Genomic DNA, 11568 nt, shown 5'->3' on the forward strand with positions numbered 1-11568 from the left:
TACCTTACTTACTTACCTAACTTAACTTACTTGTTGTAAGGAACCACAAGTAAAATATTCATTTTAGTCTTTGCTGTGGCCTAAGAAAATGGATGTTCATAATTTCTTTTCGTTTGATCATTATATGGGTGTCCAAATTAGGATGCAAGGTTTTTTTTTTTTTTGGTTTGTTTTTTACCCACTTTCCTAAAAGAATAGGAGTCCAGAATAATTTGGAATTGAAATGAGGAACTGGAAACTGGTGCGGAATCAGTCACATTCACTCAATGCCCAACACTTGCGAGAGAAGGTGTTGATTATGATCAACAGCATTAAGCTACCTAATGCAAATCAAGACCACAATAATACAATAAATATGAACATCATTTGTCTTCTCCGGCAGGACGTTGCTTTTGCGGCCACTCAAGGCCACTTCACTCCCACACCAATCATCAGTAAATAAGGGCCTGAGCATTTTAAAAATGGCAGACAATTATTCCTCTCATAATACCCAAGACCTCATTTTCACTTTAAGGATTTTTCCTCACACATACACTTAGCATAATAGCGGTTCCCAAAGCAGCTGTTAACCCCCAAAGAGCCACTTTAACTCAAAGGATTTCATCAAGGAAACAATTTTGTTAAAGGGCCAAGCGTAGGACCAAGGAGTGGATTGACTCTTCATTAGGGCGGCATCCCGCCCTCGTGCGAGGCCGCCATGAATATTGGATTTCCTTGTCTTCCGCCCCAATGCATGTTGGGACGCTTTCCAAACCCAACAACCTTGACAGGACGATGAGAGACTTTCTACTTTAGTTACGGCAACTGCTTGTCCACAAATTAAAGCTGTAGCCTCTTTCCTAAGAGCATTCCTCTTTCCAAAGGGGACATTTTGCCTTTGAAAGGAGCAGACAGAATATTCAAGTATGCATCAGATATTACAGACCCTGAATCTCATCGTCTACATTTCATTTTTAACCAGGAAGTTAACAACTTCCTTCTCCAGCAAGTCTAGTGTTATTCTTATCAATTTATTGGGGGGGAATTTGCTACTTTGCCACCTTGCACTCTGTACTTTGCAAAATGAATACTGGATTGATGTATTATTACTATGCACATCATCTGGCCACGAAAGGAGTTTCTATGTTCTCACTGTGCTTGCGTCGCTTTTCTCCAGTTCTTGTTCCTCCAGGGTACCTAAAAAAAAAAAAAAAAAAACATTCTTTGGATAATTTTGAGTGAATGTCGAAGGAACCTCACATGTGAAGTTGGTACGGAAAGTATTCAGACCCCCTTTTATCAATTTGTTATATTACAGCCATTTGCTAAAATTTTTCCGTATTGATGTGCTCACATTACCGCATATTGACAAAAAAAAAAAAAAACAGAATTGCTGAAATGTTTGCAGATGTATTGTAAAAAAAAGAAAAACTGATATGTCACACACCCATAAGTATTCAGATCATTTGCTTAGTATTTAGTAGGAGCACTCTTTTGAGCTAATACAGCCATGAGTCCTTTTAGCGATGATGCAAGTTTTTCACAACTGGATTTGGGGATCCTCTACCATTCCTCCTTCCAGGTCATCTTCTCTTCTGTCAAGTTGAATGGTGAATATTGGTGGACAGCCATTTTCAGGTTTCTCCAGAGATGCTTAATCGGGTTTAAGACAGGGCTCTGGCTGGGCCATTCAAGAACTGTCACAGAGGTTTTCTGAAGCCACGCCCTTATTTTAGCAATCTGCTTCGGGTCATTGTCTTGTTGGAAGGTTCGACTCAGTCTGAGGTCCTGAGCACATCCCTGTACTTGGCCGTATTTACCTTCGACTGCAACCAGACGCCCCTTGGAATTAAGATAAAAAAGTTTGATCTTGGTCTGATCAGACCAGAGAATCTTATTCCTCATCATCTTGGAGTCCTTCAGGTGTTTTTTTTTTTTTTTTGTTTTTGTTTTTTGAGCAAACTACATGCGGGCTTGCACTGAGGACAGGCTTCCGTCAGCCTACTTTGGCATAAAGCCCCGAGTTGTGGAGGGCTGCAATGATTGTTGGCTTTCTAGAGCGTTCTCCCATCTCTCAACTGCATCTCTGGAGCTCAGCCACGGTGATCTTTGTGTTTTTCTTTACTTCTCTCACCAAGGCTCTTCAGCCCCGTGTGTTCAGTTTGGCCGGATGTCCAGTTCTAGGAATTGTTTTGATGGTCCCAAATGTTTTCGATTTAAGGATTATGGAGGCCACTTTAAGTGCAGCAGTGCTTGGATAGCACTCAAGTTAACGATTTGCGTCCATCACCAAAGGTTCTCATTACTGACGTTTTTTTTTTCTTTTTTAATAAATCTGCAACTTGGTTTGCTGAGCATTTTTAAAGCACTTGTTTATTCTGTTATTTGGTGTTAATTTTTGTCGCTGATTTGACCCGTTCTAATATGTCTGAGGCTCACAGCATTCTAGACTGTCATATCAGGACTCTGACGTCCAGAGTATCATTTTTTTTTTTCCAAAGGCTCGATATGCATACGCATTAAGGATTTGCACACCAAATGTGTGTGGCGACAAAGTGATTACTAAGGAGGGAACAGATTTGCATTGGTTTAATATGCAACCCATCTTGCCCTCGCCTCTTTTTCTCCCAATATTTCCTCTCCTCATTTTCTCTTTTGCTGTCATCTCATAAAATGTATACGCTTATGTGACCTTCATTACTTCATGAGTTCCCTTATCAAATCTTGAGCACCAGGTAGTGTGACAGCCCCTTTAGGACTTGCTGTGTTTATTTTTATTCATCTGACAAAGTAATGACCTTTGCGGGGACCGAAAGAGACACAGACGCAAAACTTCACCAATTTCTGCCACCATGTATCCTGGTGAAAACGTAAAAATGCCAATATCTTAAAGGGTGCCGACCACCAGACACACCTAACCCTATGTAAAGCAACTTTGCATGTTTAGAACAGTGCTGCATACTGTAAATTTACCAAATGTAGCAGGTGCATTCTCACGAAATTCCAGATGCAGGCATGACACACACACACACACACATAAACACATGCACAAAATCTAGGACCTTCCACAGGTTTGAACTTTCAACCCCTGAAGCCATTTTCCCTTCAGAACATGATAAGCATGTTGAGACACAGGAAGTCTCCCGTTGTCGTTTACAGCAGCCATTTCAGCCCCATTTGGGCCATTTCCAAGGATCATTCAATACAAATTAGGGATTTTGATGAGCGTCTTCATCTAAAAAAAATAAATAGCTAACTTCCCAAAAGTGCACGTTCCATTCTTTAATTGTCAACTTGCATTGCACTTTTCTTCCATGTCTGTGTTGAGGAAATACTGTAAACGCAGTCATGAAATCCTCTGAGATTTTCCACAGCAATTAGTGCAAAGATGTAAGTAATTTACACCCTGATTTTTTTTTTTTTTTTTGCTGTCTATATTAATACCTTAAACCAAAAATATACCGCAAGCTATGATTCATAAACTCGTTAGTGTCTTTTCAAATTCATTTTTCAAACACTCCCCAGAAAGGGGTGGGGAAAAAAACGTCAAGGAATAACGAGACGGCCGTTGTCTGTTTGAATTTTTTAATTGCCGGTGAGAAGAGCAAAAATATACACTTGTCGCGATGAGATCACCTGCAGAACCTTCATGAAGAACGGAGGTTAAACTTTCTTGCTCTTTTTCTTTTAGCTAAGGTTGCGGCATCTGAGGGTGTTCCAAGAAGTGTATGCAGCCAAACGTAATGTTTATTTGAGTCACTTTAGAGCCTTGATCTTTTCAGCAAATTTGTTTCACGATCCATGTTGTACAAAACTTTTTATCTATTTCGGTTGCCGGATCGATCCGTGCAAGAGGAGGAAACTGTTGGGAATACCCCCAGCGCGATACAGTACAGCAGTACATCACCGCAACCGGAATAGTAAACATGTTGTGAAATGAATACTTCTCTTGACGTCAGTCAAAACTCAGCATTATTACCTCTGTTTGAGGCAGATTTTTTTTCATTACCTCCTATTGGATTATTTTCAAATTTAAGTCCAATTTTCTTACGATTGCCATCATATAGCTTCCCTGTCGTGTCTCCTCTATAATGTTCCTTCTCCTCTGCCTCCTCCCCTTCCTCACTCTTCCTCCCTGGCAGCGAGGCCTGCAGGCTTTTCAGCAGCATTACAGCGTGTAAACCTCGGATTACAGCAGCCAGAGTCTGCCCAGGATTGCATGCCTCTGCGGATCACAAAATACACAAGTGTACTGTCTCCACCCCACCCCCCCCCCACCCCTCCCAACGCTGCGTACACACCCATTTGCATTTGCACAGCGCACACACACGCTGTGGGTATACGCACAAGCAGCCTGCTGTGGACATGCACCGCGGCAAACTCTGCAGAGGATTAACTATCATCTCTTCTCTCTGGGTTTGTTCTTCACTGCAGTTCTGCAGCTCCCCTTAAAATCCAAATCCACTCTACTTTTTTACGCGGTACCCCTCACTTGAAGGGCATCCATTAAGGAACCCCTTTGTTCAGGCCCTGGCAACAGTCAAATAAGGTATCACATCCCATCTGCGCTTCTGTAGGCATTACATTTTCATGACACTGTTAAAGGAGAATATTAAATGACTACAGCGGCCAGATTGTAACACTCTTAAGAAGAATTGGAAGTCCTGCGCGCTTGAAGTTGTCGGTCCTCAGCTGAATCCATGTCATTGTACACAAACAATATGTTAAAATGCAACTCGAGCTTGGGTAAGACGTTTAACTGACTTCCCTCTCCCGCTTCTGACACCACTGGCAGAATACCCATAGGGAGGACCCTTATCCCAGATTCAAACAAAGTATTATTAGATTAAAGAAAGTATGTAAACTCGCCACAAGCATCACACCGAGGATGGCCTCAAAACTAAGCAGCCGAGTTCTGACTCCATCTGAGAAGTATTATCCTCAATCCAGAATGAAACCAATTTTATTAGTCATAAACTCATGATGACCACAAAGATCCGTGTTCGGGCATTGTGACTATTGGACAGGCCACCAAACATCCCACATCTGACACCGTTTTCACTTACATCTGAGTTGTAGCTCCCTCATCCCAGATTGAAGCCAGATTCCAAAACTACACAGTGATTACAACCGTCGGTCACATCAGTGTCAATCAATCTGGGTGAGCCACTGGTTGCTTCACTTTTGACCCAGTTTTCACTCCTCTGAGTCGTACCTTCACGCCAAATTGAAACCAAATCGATTGCTTTGGAAAATCCAAAAATCGAATTTACTACTGATTACGCCGCTGATGGCCTCACATCTAAGCATCCCACTTCTGGCTACATTCTCCATGTACAGTAACCGCATTCAAGCACCCTCAACCCGGATTGAAACAAACTCTTTTCTATTGGAGAAACCTGTCCAAAGACCATATCACTAAAGTTCTAGGTTCTTTCCATAAGAACCAGATCACACAATTATTGTGATGGCAAAATCTGTCAGAACGTCTTCCCTTTCTGGGGGCAGGCATCTGTCTCGTGTTTTTTTAAATCCATTCATCCGAGTGCTTCACTTCTCTCCGGGATCTGTCCCAAAGGTCTTGCTCATTTGTAGATGCCTGACGTCTAACCATGCCACTCCTGACGCCATTTGTTGCAGAATTAGGACGGGACTACCCTCAACTTGGACTGAATTTTGGTAAATTGTGTTTGTATAAAAAGTACAAAGCCTGACATAATAAAATAAATAAACCTCTTTTGTAATAGAGCAGGACAACCATGTGCTTCCCAGAGTGGCCCATCAAGAAATACGTTTACTGTTGTACTACTACAACTTTTCCTTTCGCCTTGTCCCGTTAGGGGTCGCCACAGCGTGTCATCTCAGATGAACACACATTTGTTTGGCAAAGTTTTACGCCGGATGCCCTTCCTGACGCAACCCCTCTGCATTGAGCAGGGTAGAGAAGCTTACAGCATCCGGTATTCCCAGGTGGTCTCCCATCCAAGTACCAACCAGGGCCAAAGCTGCTTAGCTTCCGGGATCTGATGAGATCAGGCGTTCTCAGGATAGCATGGCCGTAAGCACGTTTTCTGTTGTACATTAGATCTTTTTTTTTTTCATTCATTACATGAGTGCTTGTCAGGATGGAAGGTGGAAAGAACAAAGACAGCAGCAGCTTCCTCTCGGATTATAACATACTAGTCTTGTTTGGATGGGAGTACTTCATAATCGTTTTTCTGTTTGCAACCCCGCTCCCACTCACTCACATTATTTCTAGAAGTGTACGGTACCCTACTGAGGGTTGCATCGAATATAGCATCCCTCCCACAGCGCCCTTATGTCTGTCAGTTCTTCTAAGCTTTAAGCAACATAGGTATACTTAGTCGTAAGTGAGCAGATCACTGGTTGGCTGGCTGACTGACTGTCTAACTGTTGGACTCTTTTGACGGACACACGGATTAGCAATTTTCCTACTGCTGTCGATGCAATCCTGCCATGTGTTTTGTTCTACTTCCTTCGGCCCACTACCGGATTCAGCCTATAAATTCAAGGTGTTTGTGTGGCTGTGGCCGTGTTTATTAAGTGACCATATAGCATTGGATTTTACATTTCTCTTCCGACCATCTCTTTACTTTTCTCATGCCATGCTTATTGTTAGGTTTATCGCCTAACTTGCTGGAATAATTGCACAAATAAAGTCTTTCTTCTGATCAGGAGGACGTGAGAGACAGGCCAGTTACAGTCTCCAAACACGTTCTGAACCAGCCTCTCACGTACACGTACTTTTTAGAAAACACAAGGTCAAAAGGAGGGGTGAGCGGATGAAATGAACAAAGGTACAGTTTTTAGTGATGATGTGGCACATACTTTGGTTATGATGGAGTTGTCCTTGGCCACCTCTAGGAAGATACTGTTCCATCTGTATAATAGGAGCTCGTCCTGTCAACAAGACTCTTCGAAGCAAGGATGATATTTTGGCTTTCTTGCAAGTCCATAATAAATATATTAACAATAACTCCTAGCACTTGTTCAAATTGAACTTGTTAAAACGTGTTGACACGTATGGATCATATAGCCAAATTTGAACATTTTCCCTTTTTTTGTGATCAAATCCTCATTGTTCACATGAGTTTGAATGATTATCATGAGCAATTATTCTGTGGTGGTGTGGGGTGTGTGAAGACTATTATTATAGGAGATTTATAATCGTCAAGAGATATCGATAGATATGTGGTGTGCTGTGTTGCTCAACTTGAGTTGACCACTCGAGATAAGAGCAGTAAGTGCACTTAAATTTGTTTCTGTACACAAAGTATTGTAACATTTACAGCACTTATTTTATGTGCACGTGAAGAAACATTTTGTTTGGGTGTGAATTATTCAAAATAAATGATCAAAAAGTCATTTAAGATGTCTTCCTTGAGAACCCGACAGTTAAGAGGAGAAACATGTCAAACAAGTCCCGTCTGTGAAAGTTCATAAATCCAACTGTTCGATACATTGTTACATTCATTCTCCCCACATGTAGTCTCATGTATTATTTCTGCCATTATATGTATTGCGCATGTATTTTTGATAACCCTGGTGTGGTTTAATGGCTTTAGATTATTCCAGCTGTGCATCTTAACACCACTTAAGAGTCCCGGTGGACTTTGCTCCATGTTTTTATACTTGTGGACGGGGAGGACTGTGTGAACATGATTGAATTGAAAAAAAAGGAAGTCACTGATGGTTGACCGGGACACACGCCTGACTTTAGTGCAGGCAATGTGGGTTCAATTCCCGCTCAACGATGGGGTCGCCACTCAACCTAGGTATAGAGCGGGCAGGATCCTTTCGGACCCTCCCCATCCTGGCCAAACAGCTCTTCCAGCTTCTTCTGTCGGGTAGCAGGCATTAGAACTGTTTTTTCCCTCTAGCAATGACATCATTAAATTCTTGTTCAGCGAACCTATTATTTTCTGCCTTGTGCCATTGTTGGGACACACCCTCACATCATGCTGGTCCAGTCAGTATTTATCCATCCATCCATCCATCCATCTATTATCTTAGCGCTTTTACGGGTCGGGTCGTGGGGGACTTAGCTTCAGCAGGGATACCCAGACTTCCCTTTCCCCAGCCACTTCTTCCAGCTCTTCCAGAGCGATCCCGAGGCGTTCCCAAGCCAGCCGAGACATAGTCTCGAGAGTGTATCCTGGGTCGTCCTCGGGGTCTCTTTCCAGTAGGACATCCCCGGAACACCTCGCCAGGGAGGCGTCCGGGAGATATCCGAATCAGATGCCCCAGCCACCTCATCTGGCTACCCCCAATGCGGAGGAGCAGCGGCTCGACAGTGAGCCCCTCCCGGATGACTGAGCTTCTCACCCGTTCTCTAAGGGAGAGCCCGGACACTCTGCGGAGGAAACTCATTTCGGTCGCTTGTATCCGGGATCTTGTTCTTTCGGTCAGTATTATTAGTATTAGTATTCATAATATATTCTGTGGACTATCGCACGATTTGTCACTTTAACCTGCTCCCTTTGCACAACTGTCATTGCACTGGACTATAACGGTGCACCACATATGGGTAAAGGCTCTCTGTACAAACCTAACATGATAACATAATAACTCATAACTGTTCTAAGTGGAGAAGACTCTGCATCTTGTACAGAAATAGTTCCGATTAACTGAATGTCTCTTGTTCTTAGTTTTTCTTGTTAGTTTGTTCTTTGTTCTGAATGTCATACCAGGGCGACACCGACTTCCGGAGACATTCCTTGTGTGATGTTACACACTTGGCCAATAAAGCTGATTCAAAGTGAAATGGTCGTTCATAAAGACAATTTACTACCAGTTTTTAGGCGCTTCGAACACCTGAAAACCATCTTGAAGGTACTTCAAAGTTATGTGAATCACCTCTGAATTTTGCGTCACGAAGGATGTTAATGTGGAAAGTTTGAAGTGGGCACGTGTTCTAGTAGTAGTAGGAGGAGGTGGAAGAGCGTTCCCTTGACACACACACACACACACACACACACACACACAAACACACTAACACACATCATCCGAACACTCCCAAGCAAGTAATAAAACAGCTTGCAGCTCATCTGGGAAATCAGAACAGAGCTTGTTTTGTTCCCACTTTCACCATAGTCAGGTTGTGTGTGTGTGTGTTGTGTGTGTGTGTGTGTGTGTGTGGTGTGTGTGTGGTGTGTGTGTTGTGTGTGTGTGTGTGTGTGTGTGTGTGGTGGTGTGAGTGAAGGAAAAAGGACGCAAATGAAAGTGTAGCAGTGATCAGGCACAACAAAATGTACAGCCTAATAATCAGCACAGAACGCTTGCCATCAGTCCACAACGCCTCTAATTGTGGACCCGTTTCTTTTTGTTCTTTATTTGTGCTCTTTTGTGTACTTGCAGAGTCACTTGCTAGTTCACATCATGCCAGATTTGATTTATTCCTCACGTTTTATTGTCAAAGCAAGTAATTTGAACATTCCTTGTAAATTGGTATTATGTGGATGCTATTTACATCATTTTAAGGCTGAGAATAAGCACAAAATGAGTACATATTAAATGTAATTAGCCGTATCAGGTTGAACGTGGACTTGTTGGCAAGCCGTCCATGTTCACACCTATGGACAACGTAGCACACCTTGGAGAACCTGCACATGCTCAGGGAGTGCACGTAAGCTCACAGGCAATATTTGAACCTGAAACCACATGAAGAACAACGAGATCACAAGATTGCCAGAGTTAATGGCAAAAAAATAAATAAATGACCTAATTGTGATCATAAATTAATCGTCTACAAAAAATGTTTGCGGACACATTCTACCATGTGGATCTTCGAAAACTAGTTAACGTTTTAAAAATCTGTTCTTCAAGTCCATCGAGTCGTATTGTACTGTGCAGCATAAACAGAGTGTACAACTTTCCAAGATTAAAAAGATATAGAAAAGCAAAACAATTTTCAGTTGTCAAACTCATTTTTTGTCCCAGGCCACATCATAGTTATGGTTTCCCTCAAAGGGCTGGTAAGACTGTAAACCCATGAACTCAAAATTTATGAGCACCTCAAGGATAAGTACTTCAGAAATCAGACGCCAGTAAAATATGGTTTGTTCAACTATTATTCAGGTTTAAAAAGAAATTATTCATATTTTTTTCTGAAAGGGAGATTGGTAATGAAAAAAATATGCTTGCGGTGTCAGCATTACTAAAAGTGAATATTTGCAATTTTGGTATTTTAATAAGAAACATGAAGTCAGCGCTAATGATTTCCTTTCGCGGACCACATAAAATATTACATGCCGGATATGGCCCCCGGGTTACAGGTTTGACACCTGTGCTATCGTTGGTCACAGAGTTTAAGTCTCGTGAGATATACTGAGATCTTGCATGACATATTATTTTGCGACTCTAGAGCTGTCTATTTCCTGAAAACCTGCATACAAATTGTACGAATCTGCGGTCATACGACTTTAAAGGTTCCATGTTAGTGTCACCAGATGCCAAGGAACAACACAGGTCCTCTGAGAATAAAAAAAATAACAACTTAATTTATTCTGTTCTGTCGCGGGAAGTTGTCATAGAGACATCTTTGTGTGCTTGGCACAAAAGTCTCATAAGAAAAAGACATGACATAATTTCATCAAACTACACAAAGCATATCCAATTATAGCAGTCTTAATATTCACTTGTCACACCGCGGTTCGCGCTATCAACACTGTTCCTGACTTACTGGCTTCAGCCCATATTCTCCCAAAGTCTTTTTTATCACTGGCTTGTGCACTTAAAGGTACGTGCATGCTCCCAAAATGACTTCTGACACACCCTCCATGTATGAGCTACTAATTTGTGCACAACAACAAAAAAGAGGACGAATACGCTGACATTCGAGGCTGGGTGTAATTCCTGGAGTGTGGGATTCCATAGCAGATATAGAAAGTAATCGGCCATAATAAGATGTGCTGACATTTCCTCCCACTGCTTCTGCGCAATTGAGTGAATGTGCTTTGTATTTTTTTCATATATTTTTGTAGACTACGAGAGAATCAAACACATTTCGTGGCCGACATTGATGAATCAGAATAAATCCCAAGAACATCTTGCTCACAAACTTAATGGGCAGATTTCACAAGACACCCAACTATATGTATTCCGGGCATTAAAAAGCCATTCCATATTCCATACTGTGTACTGTCTAGATCAACAGTTTATACAAATTATTTTCATAGTTTTATGTTATTTTATTTCAGTTTTACTCACTCAATAATATCACCAATTAACGTTAAATGTGATAGTTTCTCGTCCTCCAGCCCAATATGTAAATATGTTTGGAAAGCAGGCTTTTGGGAAGAACATACCTTCATTGCTAACTACTTTTAGGTAAGGGGATTGCCTTCCGAAGATGCCACAATTGTGACGAGATACAAATTGTGTGCTAAGGAAATTTCTTTTAAGTGAGAATAACTTTAATAGAGTATCACCGTCCCCATCCATGTAGTATCATTACTAAATATCCGTTCCACCATATAACTGAAAATGTGTAATACATTTGGAAAATGTGGCGGCATGGTGGATCAGATTGAAAGCGATGGCCTCACAGTTCTGAGGTCCCGGGTTCAA

General features: G+C 41.8%; 1 protein-coding gene and 1 pseudogene across 8 annotated transcripts in view; one reads left to right on the plus strand and one right to left on the minus strand.

The window, feature by feature from the left end:
• grid2 (glutamate receptor, ionotropic, delta 2) overlaps positions 1 to 11568 on the plus strand; it is a 491233-nt gene that overhangs the window by 353960 nt on the left and 125705 nt on the right. The window lies entirely within an intron of this gene.
• On the minus strand, positions 5925 to 6043 carry LOC133500097 (5S ribosomal RNA; annotated as a pseudogene).

Source organism: Syngnathoides biaculeatus, chromosome 4, assembly GCF_019802595.1.
Source record: "Syngnathoides biaculeatus isolate LvHL_M chromosome 4, ASM1980259v1, whole genome shotgun sequence".
In the NCBI taxonomy this organism is placed as follows: domain Eukaryota; kingdom Metazoa; phylum Chordata; class Actinopteri; order Syngnathiformes; family Syngnathidae; genus Syngnathoides; species Syngnathoides biaculeatus.